Raw genomic sequence first — 11,792 nt, forward strand, 5'->3', positions numbered from 1 at the left:
ATTTACCTTTAATTATATGTTATTCTTCTTCTTCTTCTCCCATTAGGGGTTGCAACAGCGGATCATCCGTCTCCATACCCCCTGTCCTCTACATCTGCCTCTTTCAACCCAACTACCTGCATGTCTTCCCTCACCACATCCATAAACCTCCTCCTTGGTCTTCCTCTTTTCCTCCTTCCTGGCGGCTCCATCCCAAGCATTCTCCAACCAATATACTTTAACTATATGTTATTAAAAATAATTAATGATACTCATCTATGTGAAGACGCTGATCATGTTAATGATCTCACAATAATTATCAACAATGATTTAACAAGGTAGGAAACCTAAATATCAATAGGCAAACTTTAATTACCGTAATTTCCAGACTATTAAACGCACCCAAATATAAGCCGCACCCACTAAATTTGACAAAGATTTTTATTTTAAACATAAATAAGCCGCACCTTGTCTATAAGCCGCAGGTGTCTACACTGAAACTAATGAACTTTACACAGGCTTTAACGAAAGACAGTGTCTGCTACACGGTGTAACGGGTGAAATATGTTGTGGCTCCTTTAAGAGCAGAGCGGCATTTGGAAATAGCCTGCCGCCACATTTTGCCGGTATTACTGCATGTGTGCAAGACCGAGGAATATGTCCTTATTATTTACTATCCCTTCACCCAGACTCAACACGTTACAACAGCCTGTATCTAAACAGTAGCCGACCAAGAAAGTCATTGTTCACTGTCTTCCTCCTTCCTTTCACAACTATTTCTCTCTAGAGTTTCTATTCAGAGCTCTAGAGGAGGCCACTCAAGATCTTCCAGTCCAACCCATGTTAACCATTTCTTCATGGAGCTCATATTGTGATTATTAACAGTTTGGTGCAGAACCACATGTGGCTGAAAAAGTCAGGTGTAGTGTACATATTGGTTCCTGTACATAATATTATATTCTATTTAAAGCACCATTTAGTTACAATCACTAGAAAAGGCTACAAAAACTGGTTTCATAAAAAGCTAAGTGCTCTTGCGTTGACTCTTTTTCAATAATTAGGACAAATGTTCGGACTCTCCACACAAGCTGTGCTTTTATTATTATTATTTATTTAATTTTCTTTATATGTTTATGATATTTTCCACAGCCCAGCACTCAGTGCTTCACAAAGGCACCATTAAAAAAAAAAAGCCCGTAGGGCAAAAGAAAGCCTCCTCCTGATGAGAGACCTCAGCGTGATTGTGATTCGCCTCCGTGTCTCAGTGTTTCCATTATGCCCCAGCTGTAAAGTGGTCCTCGGTATTCAATGAACCTCTCTCCAGACTGAAAGACTTACAACGGCTTAGCAGAACTGAGATGCGCGAATAGAGCGCGAGACCGCCTGCGAAATCTTTTCCAATCTGTATTGCTTTCACATCCAGACCGAAAAGAAAAAGAAAAAAAACAAAAAAAAACGAGCGGATAAAAAAAAAAAAAATTCTGAGGGAGTAATATGTGAAGTCAGCATCAAGAGGCCTGGGCAGGACCAGGAGGAGGAGTAAAGGAATGGTGGGGTGGGGGGAGAGGAGAGAAAGACATACCTCATTGATCAGGAGTGCACAGGGCTGTCACTCAAAGGCAGGGTGTAGTGCAGGTGAAATAAACCTACTGAGAGTCGGTGGTGAGAAAAAGGTGCCGAGTCAGGAAGTTCGCACGTGGAGTCCAAAAGTGAGAGTCCACGTTTCCGTGTTCGACTGTTATATCATCAACAACACGTAGCAATGAGGCTGCACGATATATCCACGTTTAAATATTGCAAAATTTAAATATTCGTATATCATGAATGAATAAATGAATATCTATTAACATCAAAGGAATGGGAAACAACCTACTAAACTGAGAACACTCGCATCCTGTCTATTAGCAACAGGTATAAATATATGTGGACAAGTTTAGGCATCTGAACCCTTTTGCAGTTAAAATAAACCCCACCCTTCTGGGAAGATGTTCCACTAGATTTTGGAGGGTGCTTGTGGAGATTTGTGCTCAGCAACTGATAGAAGGTGAGGTGAGGAGACCTGGAGGGAATGCACCTCATCCCAAAGGTGTTCAATAGGGTTGAGGTCAAAGCTCTACAGCAGGAGATCTTCCACTTCAACGTTAACATGTTAACCATTTCTTTATTCAGTTTGCTTTGTGCACAGGTTCCCATTACTTTTGTCCGTATAATGTAGGTATTTATAATTCGCATTTACTATCCGGTTACCACATTTTTCTTCGATATCGTGTAGCTCTGATAAAAAAATACACAGTCTATTACTCAATGTCCTTTTAAATCTCCTTTTTTTTTACGTCTACATTTTATTTGATTGGGATTTTAGGCTGGAAATGATAAAAAAATATATATATATATATTTTCCTGATTTTTTTATGCAGCAAAAGAAATTCTATTTCAGAGAAAGATTCCACTATAAAATGTCTTATATTGTCAGTATTAATCACTTTGTCATTATGATGTAAAATACAGATTGGCTGTGAGGAGAAGCTAGTTACCCGTCTCTTTTTTTTCAACTGTAATGCAATTGTCTGACCGGGCAAAAAAAATAAATAACTATATTCCTATGAATCGTTTTTTAAAAGGAGTTGCTATCAAATTCTCGAAAAGCCATTCATCTTTTTTTTTCTGTATTTATTTCGGCAAACCTTTAACAAAAGCTACTTTGTAGTATTACTACGTTTCTCCTCTAGGTGTCTCTCTTGTTTATCTTGCTCAAAGTTACAGCTGAAAAAGCTGTTGATTAAATCGTTCAGTGTTCAGCACAAACGGCGTTCGGTGGCGCTTGATGAAGAAATATCTAGCTAACGTTTAGATGAACTACACTACGTGGACAAAATTAGACATTTTCTCATCACCTCACGTGAATTAGGAGACCAAAACCTGCTCTGTGAAGACCATGGGTTGGAGTGGAAGATCTTTGATCTAAACCCTACTGAACACCTTTTGGATAAATTGGAATGCTGACTGAAACCCAGGCCTCCTCCCCTCACCTGCATTGGTATATCAGTTTACAAAAGGATATATCAAAATCTAGTGGAACATCTTCCCAGAAGAGTGAAGGCTATAATGGTCAGGTGTCCACAAACCTTTTAATTTCCTTTAAATATATTTTTTGATCTATTTATATAATCTTTATTTCTTTATAAAATACCAGAACTGTTTTTCTTTTCCTCCACACCAGCCTCTCCGAAAAATCCATACTTTTAAAACCAACTTTTGATACCCCCGGCCTGTGGTGATGCAGATGTTGAGCAGCTGCTGCTTCGTGTAATAAACAGTCCGTATGACAACGAGACGCCGATTGTTTCGCGTCCGAACTCCGGCGTGAAGCCAGTAAAAGTTCGCCTCTAAAACCCTGTGAAACAGAAGCGCGGTTGAGTCGAATAAAGGACGAAGTGGCGCACGGAGTGCTCGTAAACTAATGGGCGTCTTGTAAAAAGATACTTTGCTGTATTAGCTGATGCTGCTCAGGAGGATGAAATATAGTCCAGGTGGCTGGGGAGCATACAGTAAGACCCTGTCACTTCCTCCACGCTTTCAGCGTTGCTGCACTGCTCTCTTTAATTGATTGCTTTATAAATTTGCCTGCTTTTTCGCACCGCTTGCGTCATTATCCAGGCACAACACTCGACACCCAGTGGCACCAATGTGTATAACAAAATACTTTTTTTTTTTTTTTTAAACTTTTTTTTTTTAAAAAACACCCTTCAAGTCTGAGGCAAGTTTTTTGTGCACTTCAGACCCAGAAGGGAGTGGACGTCGAATGAAATGTGTGACGGAACGCAGAATGAAAGCATTGTGCTGAAATTTTAGCTGAGCTCCTGAGCTGCTTCACGAGAAGCTTAAGGGCTTATGGGCTGTTAGTCCTTGGATATAAGGAACCAAATCTGTCTGGTATTAAACTAATCTCATACACTCATATGCCCACACTTTAAGACGTTTAATAAGAAGTTTCTCATCTAACCAGTCCATGATTACAGTTCATAATGAATATTTCGCACACAGGAGATTGCTAAAGACGTGGAGATTCATATTAAAAGATGTGAGGCGAAGGATATCGGTGTTTAAACGGTATTAAGAGATTGCGATCGATCGGCGGAGAAACGAACGTATCTGCCTGTACCTCGCCTTTTTAATCGAACTAAAACAGCAGCCTGCAGTGCAATATATTTACAAAAGTATTGGGACACCAGCCATATGTGCTGCTTCCTAAAACTGTTACCACAAAGTCAGAGGTACATAATGTCTTCATTGTTGTTAAAAAAAAAAAAATGCACACTAATATTATGGACAAGCGCACATACCACGAATATGAATGCTTGATTCTGATTGGCTGGTTTTCACGGTGTTGAATGCACAGGCAGTTCTGGTCACTGTTCTAATATCGATTGTGCTGCATTATAAAAAAAAAAGTGGAACCGTAGTAACACACAGTCACATTTGTATACAGAGACAGACAGCTAATGTAAACATTCATTATGTGTGCTACACTATTTTGTTTTGTGCTCCATAGAGGCTCTTAAGGTACATTTATTTTGATCAGACAACAAACTGAATTATATAGCGCTATTTTACCACTATATAATAAAACCCAGACTTGTGATCATGTCCTTATTTTACTAATCATAAACATATTTTACTTTGAGAGCGTTGAGATTGCTGGTACTCCCTAGGGATGAGTTGCCTAGTTACTCGAGTAATTCAAATACAAAATCAATTTATTTGCCTCGATGCTTCGTTTAGTCCATTTAACTACACACGGAGCACTGCGTTTCCACACGGACCATTATTACTAATGCACCACCCACTAAACTCTGGAGTGCTCTGGTCAGGTAAACACTATGGAAGCCCGTTTCCGTCACATAAAAAAATTACGCCTTTTTTTCCTCGCAATTCCGAATTTATTTCTCGCAATTCAAACTTTTTTTTTTGTCAATTGGGAAGAGTCACCCCCTCTGTAGTGCCAGAAAGCTTTACACATTGAAAATTAAATCGGCTACAATCAGTAAAATTTTGCCTCCGATCCCTTCACACACCGAAAAATTCAAACCGATAGTTTTTCCGGGTTTTGTTTTGCTGTCACCTCTAGAGGCATTACATACATTTTCATGATTCAGTACATGTTTTTATTTTGTTTTTTTTGTAATGGCATATATATATATATATATATATATATATATATATATAAAAAAAAATATATATATATATATATATATATATATATATATATATATATATATATATATATAAAAATATATATATATATATATATATACAGTGAGGAAAATAAGTATTTGAACACCCTGCTATTTTGCAAGTTCTCCCACTTAGAAATCATGGAGGGGTCTGAAATTGTCATCGTAGGTGCATGTCCACTGTGAGAGACATAATCTAAAAATAAAAATCCAGAAATCACAATGTATGATTTATTAACTATTTATTTGTATGATACAACTGCAAATAAGTATTTGAACACCTGTTTATCAGCTAGAATTCTTACCCTCAAAGACCTGTTAGTCTGCCTTTAAAATGTCCACCTCCACTACATTTATTATCCAAAATTAGATGCACCTGTTTGAGGTCGTTCGCTGCATAAAGACACCTGTCCACCCCATACAATCAGTAAGAATCCAACTACTAACATGGCCAAGACCAAAGAGCTGTCCAAAAACACTAGAGACAAAATTGTACACTTCCACAAGGCTGGAAAGGGCTACGGGGAAATTGCCAAGCAGCTTGGTGAAAAAAGGTCCACTGTTGGAGCAATCATGGAAAATGGAAGAAGCTAAACATGACTGTCAATCTCTCTCGGACTGGGGCTCCATGCAAGATCTCACCTCGTGGGGTCTCAATGATCCTAAGGAAGGTGAGAAATCAGCCCAGAACTACACGGGAGGAGCTGGTCAATGACCTGAAAAGAGCTGGGACCACCGTTTCCAAGGTTACTGTTGGTAATACACTAAGACGTCATGGTTTGAAATCATGCATGGCACGGAAGGTTCCCCTGCTTAAACCAGCACATGTCCAGGCACATCTTAAGTTTGCCAATGACCATTTGGATGATCCAGAGAAGTCATGGGAGAAAGTCATGTGGTCAAATGAGACCAAAATAGAACTTTTGGGTCATAATTCCACTAAACGTGTTTGGAGGAAGAAGAATGATGAGTACCATCCCAAGAACACCATCCCTACTGTGAAGCATGGGGGTGGTAGCATCATGCTTTGGGGGTGTTTTTCTGCACATGGGACAGGGCGACTGCACTGTATTAAGGAGAGGATGACCGGGGCCATGTATTGCGAGATTTTGGGGAACAACCTCCTTCCCTTAGTTAGAGCATTGAAGATGGGTTGAGGCTGTGTCTTCCAACATGACAATGACCCGAAGCACACAGCCAGGATAACCAAGGAGTGGCTCTGTAAGAAGCATATCAAGGTTCTGGCATGGCCTAGCCAGTCTCCAGACCTAAACCCAATAGAGAATCTTTGGAGGCAGCTCAGACTCCGTGTTTCTTAGCGACAGGTCAGAAACCTGACTGATCTAGAGAAGATCTGTGTGGAGGAGTGGGCCAAAATCCCTCCTGCAGTGTGTGCAAACCTGCTGAAAAACTACAGGAAACGTTTGACCTCTGTAATTGCAAACAAAGGCTACTGTACCAAATATTAACATTGACTTTCTCAGGTGTTCAAATACTTTTTTTGCAGCTGTATCATACAAATAAATAGCTAAAAAATCATACATTGTGATTTCTGGATTTTTTTTTTTAGATTATGTCTCTCACAGTGGACATGCACCTACGATGACAATTTCAGACCCCTCCATGATTTCTAAGTGGGAGAACTTGCAAAATAGCAGGGTGTTCAAATACTTATTTTCCTCACTGTATATATATATATTGGCATATACTATTTTACATGGTTTGTTTCGTCTGTTTGTTTGTTTTTCCATTTTCGGTTAAATAAATCGATTATTGTTCCGAGATATACACACGCCATACATATGCTAAAGTCCAATTTATGGCCTCCTCATTCAGAGCCTATAAATTACCTGTGTGTAATTCACACCTGTGCCGTTGCCAGATTTTTCTTAAGTATACAGTAAGTGTTTAGAATAAACAGGGTTTTACACCCAAAATATCAGGCATAGAAAATATGGACAAATCTTTTTAAGTAATCAAAAAAAAAAAAAAAAATTTCAATTATTTCAAAAAAGGATCGTATTTAATATTCGCTCCTTTGATTGAAAACTTGAATAAAAGCCATCAACAAAAAACAGACCCAAAACAACAGAAATAGGCGGTTCTGATACTGAAGCGTAGCGAGTCCTGATGCTACTCTGACATATGTGTCACACTGTCTCTCGGTGTACCTCCCTGAATCAGAGTAAATCCTAAAACTGGCATTCAGCACCAGCCGAACCCAGGGGTCAGTGATCACCGCTCTTCTCAAACAGTCTTAGCAAGGTCATGCGGAATACAGCATGTTTTGGCTCACACACTCGCTCCAGTCCATCTCTGTGCTCTCCATCGGCTCACTACACACACTGCGTGCATACAGAGTAATCCACTGCACTACAGCTCATACATATGCAATCCCATTAAGATCCAAAGCGCTCGAGCTCCGGTGACAAAAAAAATAAATAGGCGGCGGCCTTATTGCGGCGTGCGCTCGCGCGAAGATTCTCTGTATGATTTGAAAGCGCAGACACGCCGCTGGTTCGTTCCTCGATAAACAGTTAAGTCCTAAACTTGAGAAAAAAGGACGCCATGGAAATACAGGACTTGGGACGCTCTGCTTATAGTCACCAGTATAAAAAGAACATCAACCTCTTTTTTTCAACCAAGCAAATTGAATAATTTGAGATTCATGATGCTGTTTATTAAGGGTGAAATTGCAGACTTGTTAATCCTATAATACAGTCGATTGTTGTGTAACGGGATTGCCGCACGTGCGGGTGTTTTGTGTAGTTAGACACGGACGACAAATAGGGGTTCAAAAGCCGCTGTAAGGCGCACTGCTTCGCAGTCATCGCTATGGCAACGAGTCGCGGCAGTGGCGTAATTGCTTCGTGTGATTCTATATCTCACTCCCTGAAAGTAAAAAAAAAAAAAAAAAAAAAAAAAGGCTGAAAGCTGACCTTCCGACTGCATCCGGCTTCAAATGCGGAGGAGAAAAAAAAAAATATAGAGATCCACTGCGCGACACGCTCATTAAAAGAAGAACATAGGGAGAGCATGAAAAAAGACAGACCTGCCTGCTGCTCGAGCAGGTCAAACTCATCGGAAATGCAAGTCTTTTCTATGGAAAATCAGCACGGCCTCTGTTCTGAAAATGACAAACCTTTCTTTACGCGTGCTTGGGCTGGAACTAAAAGGCCAAACGGGACGAGGACGGGGGGGGGGGGGTCAAAAAGTCGACACAAACATATCACGCGACAGAAGTGATTGAAAAGTATTCCGATTTTGGGAAAATTCAAAAAAATAACAAAAAAAAAGATTGAATAATTTTTGAATTGTCTTATCGGATGTGGCTTTCAAAGTCACATTCAATTTACTTAAAATATTTAGATGCATTTTTTCAAATCAATAAACATTGATTGAACATCAGCTGAAAAACTCACTTTTATGTTCAGTTGTTGGTTTTGGGTTCTTTTGCATTTTAAGTAAAATGAAATAGTACGTTTTGGAGAAAAATGTTTAGAATCTATACGAACCAAAAAAATCAGTTTTACACAATTTCACAAGAGTACTGTATTCAAGACCATCTGTACACAGTAAAGCAATATATCAATTCCATCAGAATCAAGCGTGAAATCCTGCATGAAACTGGGCGAATCCGCCACAGAAGCGTTACCAGTTGTATGGCGACCAGTTGTCACGAGCGCTTCAGGAAGACCTAGAAGAACCAGCTCAAACCCCGAGAATGTCGAAACCATTCAGAAACTCGTGCATGATGATCGTCGGAGACAACGAGCCACTTGATCTCACTTCCCCACCTTCTGCGGACTTCGCCTACTTCTTGAAGGTGGAGCTCCACCTCAAAGGGCGCCGTTTTGACACCATTGTGGAGATCCGGCACCGAATAGCAGAATAGAATGGAAAATAGACTTCCGGTACACGTTCCGGAAAATGGCGTTGGGAACGCTGTATCGCTGTGCACGAGGACTATTTTGAAGTATGGAGAAAGTACAGAGGAGCTATTCCAGTGTGATTTCTTTACAAGTGTGAGACTGAAGTCGATATGTTGTTCCATACGGCGCTGTTTCTTCAAACAGCTGACGAACCCAAAAATGTGTTGAATTCAACCTATGAATCATGATCGAGATTTGACCTCGTACACCTATAAAAAAAATTTATAATAAAAAAAAAAGTCTACACGAGTGAAATTCCCAGTTTCCAGCGTTTTCCTCTACAGTTTACTGCAGCAAAATTAAAGAACTAAGTAGTAACAGTGGGTCCCAGGAGTGCATTTGTTTATATCTATGTATAGTATAATTGCTGTAGTAAAACCTAATAGTCCTCTACATGCCCTGTAAAATGGAGAGATTCAGCCGCAGGAAGAGAAAAAAAAAAAAAAAAACAACAACACATAAGCACGTTCTAATTAAGAAACTAATTACAAATTTAAGCATGATAACATAAAAGACATTCGTGTATTCACCACACGAGGCATGTGGCCAGAAAGTGCAGTGAAAACACGCCTACCTTACTAATTTCAGTGTGCAAATAAAGATGATAATTATGCAATTACAATGATCGCTGCATTTGAATTAGTATCTTTATTCTGGCAATGATACTATATTGTGACAGTGGATGAAATCGGGAACGTATACGGTCATATTTAACCTTACAATAAAGTGTATTAAAGGAAAAGCAGTATCGAGTAAAATAGCTCTGAAGAGATTCGGCTTTTTTTCTTTACACCTCACAGCAGAGGGCAATGTCTCCCCCTACTGAGCGCCTGAGGAACAATGGCGTTTTGTGTGTGTGTGTGTGTGTGTGTGTGTGTGTGTGTGTGTGTGTGTGTGTGTGTGTGTGTGTGTGTGTGTGTGTGTGTGTGTGTGTGTGTGTGTGGCATGACGGTGTAGGAGGAGAGGATGTGATCAGTGCGCTGCTCGCTCGTAGCCCCCGTGTCCCTGACAGGAGACGAAGACAGTGACCTCGTGGAAAGGACAAGCAGCTGATTTATCTCTGTCAGCGCTCTCCCCCAACCCGACGTGCCTTGTCGTAATTATGTAAACTGGAATTAAGTTCATATTTCTTTCTGGCAACCCTGCAACGACCGAATAAAGACAGGGGGAAAGGGAGGGGACCCCCCAAAAAAGGCAAAAAAAAAAAAAACAGACATGGCAGCTGCAGAATCGTGAACACGCCGATCGTGGATCCTAATGAAAGGCGCGGTAAATACGAAAGGACGTGAAAAAGCGTAAACGGGTGGCAGAAATCTAAGAAACGACCTCCCATCGATCATCGTGAGCGGACCCGCTTCGTTTCGAATGACCCGTGGGTGGGGGAGTGAGGGGACAGGAAAGCGGGACACATATAAGAAAGAGGAAAAAGGAAAGAGCAGCATCCGAGACTCGGCCTCGAGCGCAGAGAATAACTCAGAGTGAAAAAGGCTATAAGCTCAGCAGAGTTTATGCATGGCACAGACCTAATCTTCCATTCATGGGCATGGGGATTTCTTCCGCCTCACTAATTACTGCTGCACGAGAGCTTCTGCTCGCCTATGGGCCGGAAAAAAAAAAAAAGGAAAACAAACACACACACACAATAGTGTCTGAATAAATAGAAAACAAGTGTTTAAAACTCCATTGTCTTGAACATGCAGAATAATAAAAGTTTGTTTCAGAGTAAAGCGTGCAAGTAAAAGCTTTTCAGCTTTGTTTTGCTTTGACACCTGAAAGCGCATTTGTTCTCGATCTGGAACGAGCGTTTTATTCGCGGGAAACTGACACCTGCCACGGGAGGCCCGGCGAACGAAGGGGGACTCGTTAAAACTTTCATGAAGCGTCAATGTTTCTGATGAAGGATGAACCTTGTATAATTACAGAGCGACAGGCGGGTACGTGGTTTACCTTCTCCTGCAATACGAGGAAGAGTTTTGAGATTTCTGCATGTAGTCATAGTACATTATGCAGGTATAAAAGACATTGTTAGATTGCAAATTGCTGAGTAATATGTAGCGAAAAATCAGATGTAATAACTACGCCGAATGCGTGTGGAACGAAAGTAAACGAATTAATACTATATACTAGGGCTGTGCGATAAATCGATTTTAACGATCAACTCGAATGTGTAGTTTACATCGATCAGTTTTAATAAAAATCGGTTTTCTCTTTAATGTCCGCCGACGCTCCCCTCTGGGCTCCCATAGTTTCGAACGAACTCAGAAAAAGAAAAGGACATGAAGCTGCTCCTTATTCTTCAAAGGTCTTTCAAATAAAGCTGCAAATGACTTACTGGCAGGGTAAGTCAGGAGGATATTCAGTTCGTCAGTTTGTTTCTCAGTTTACACTCTTTCACGATCATCAGACTCAAAACCTGCTCACAGGTATGAATAAAAAAAAAGAAAAGAAATATGATGCTAAATATTACATTGTAAAAGAAGATCTGTGCCAGTGGGTCATTTTTCTCAACCTCTTCTCATATATGGAACGGTGGGCCAATTAAAAAACTTCCGGGTCTAGTTTGGGCATCTGCACTCGAAACTTTGCCATTTTAATCGTGTGGTTTTTTTTCCTTTGCGTTTGCCAATGAAAGTCCGGCCCCCTAAAA

General features: G+C 40.3%; 1 protein-coding gene across 4 annotated transcripts in view; it reads right to left on the minus strand.

Annotated features, from left to right (window-relative positions):
* The window catches only part of tbc1d22a (TBC1 domain family, member 22a), a 188,100-nt gene that overhangs the window by 160,501 nt on the left and 15,807 nt on the right, over positions 1-11,792 (minus strand). The gene's annotated exons all lie outside the window — the stretch shown is intronic.

Source organism: Silurus aristotelis (genome assembly GCF_946808225.1).
Source record: "Silurus aristotelis genome assembly, chromosome: 24".
Lineage (NCBI taxonomy): Eukaryota > Metazoa > Chordata > Actinopteri > Siluriformes > Siluridae > Silurus > Silurus aristotelis.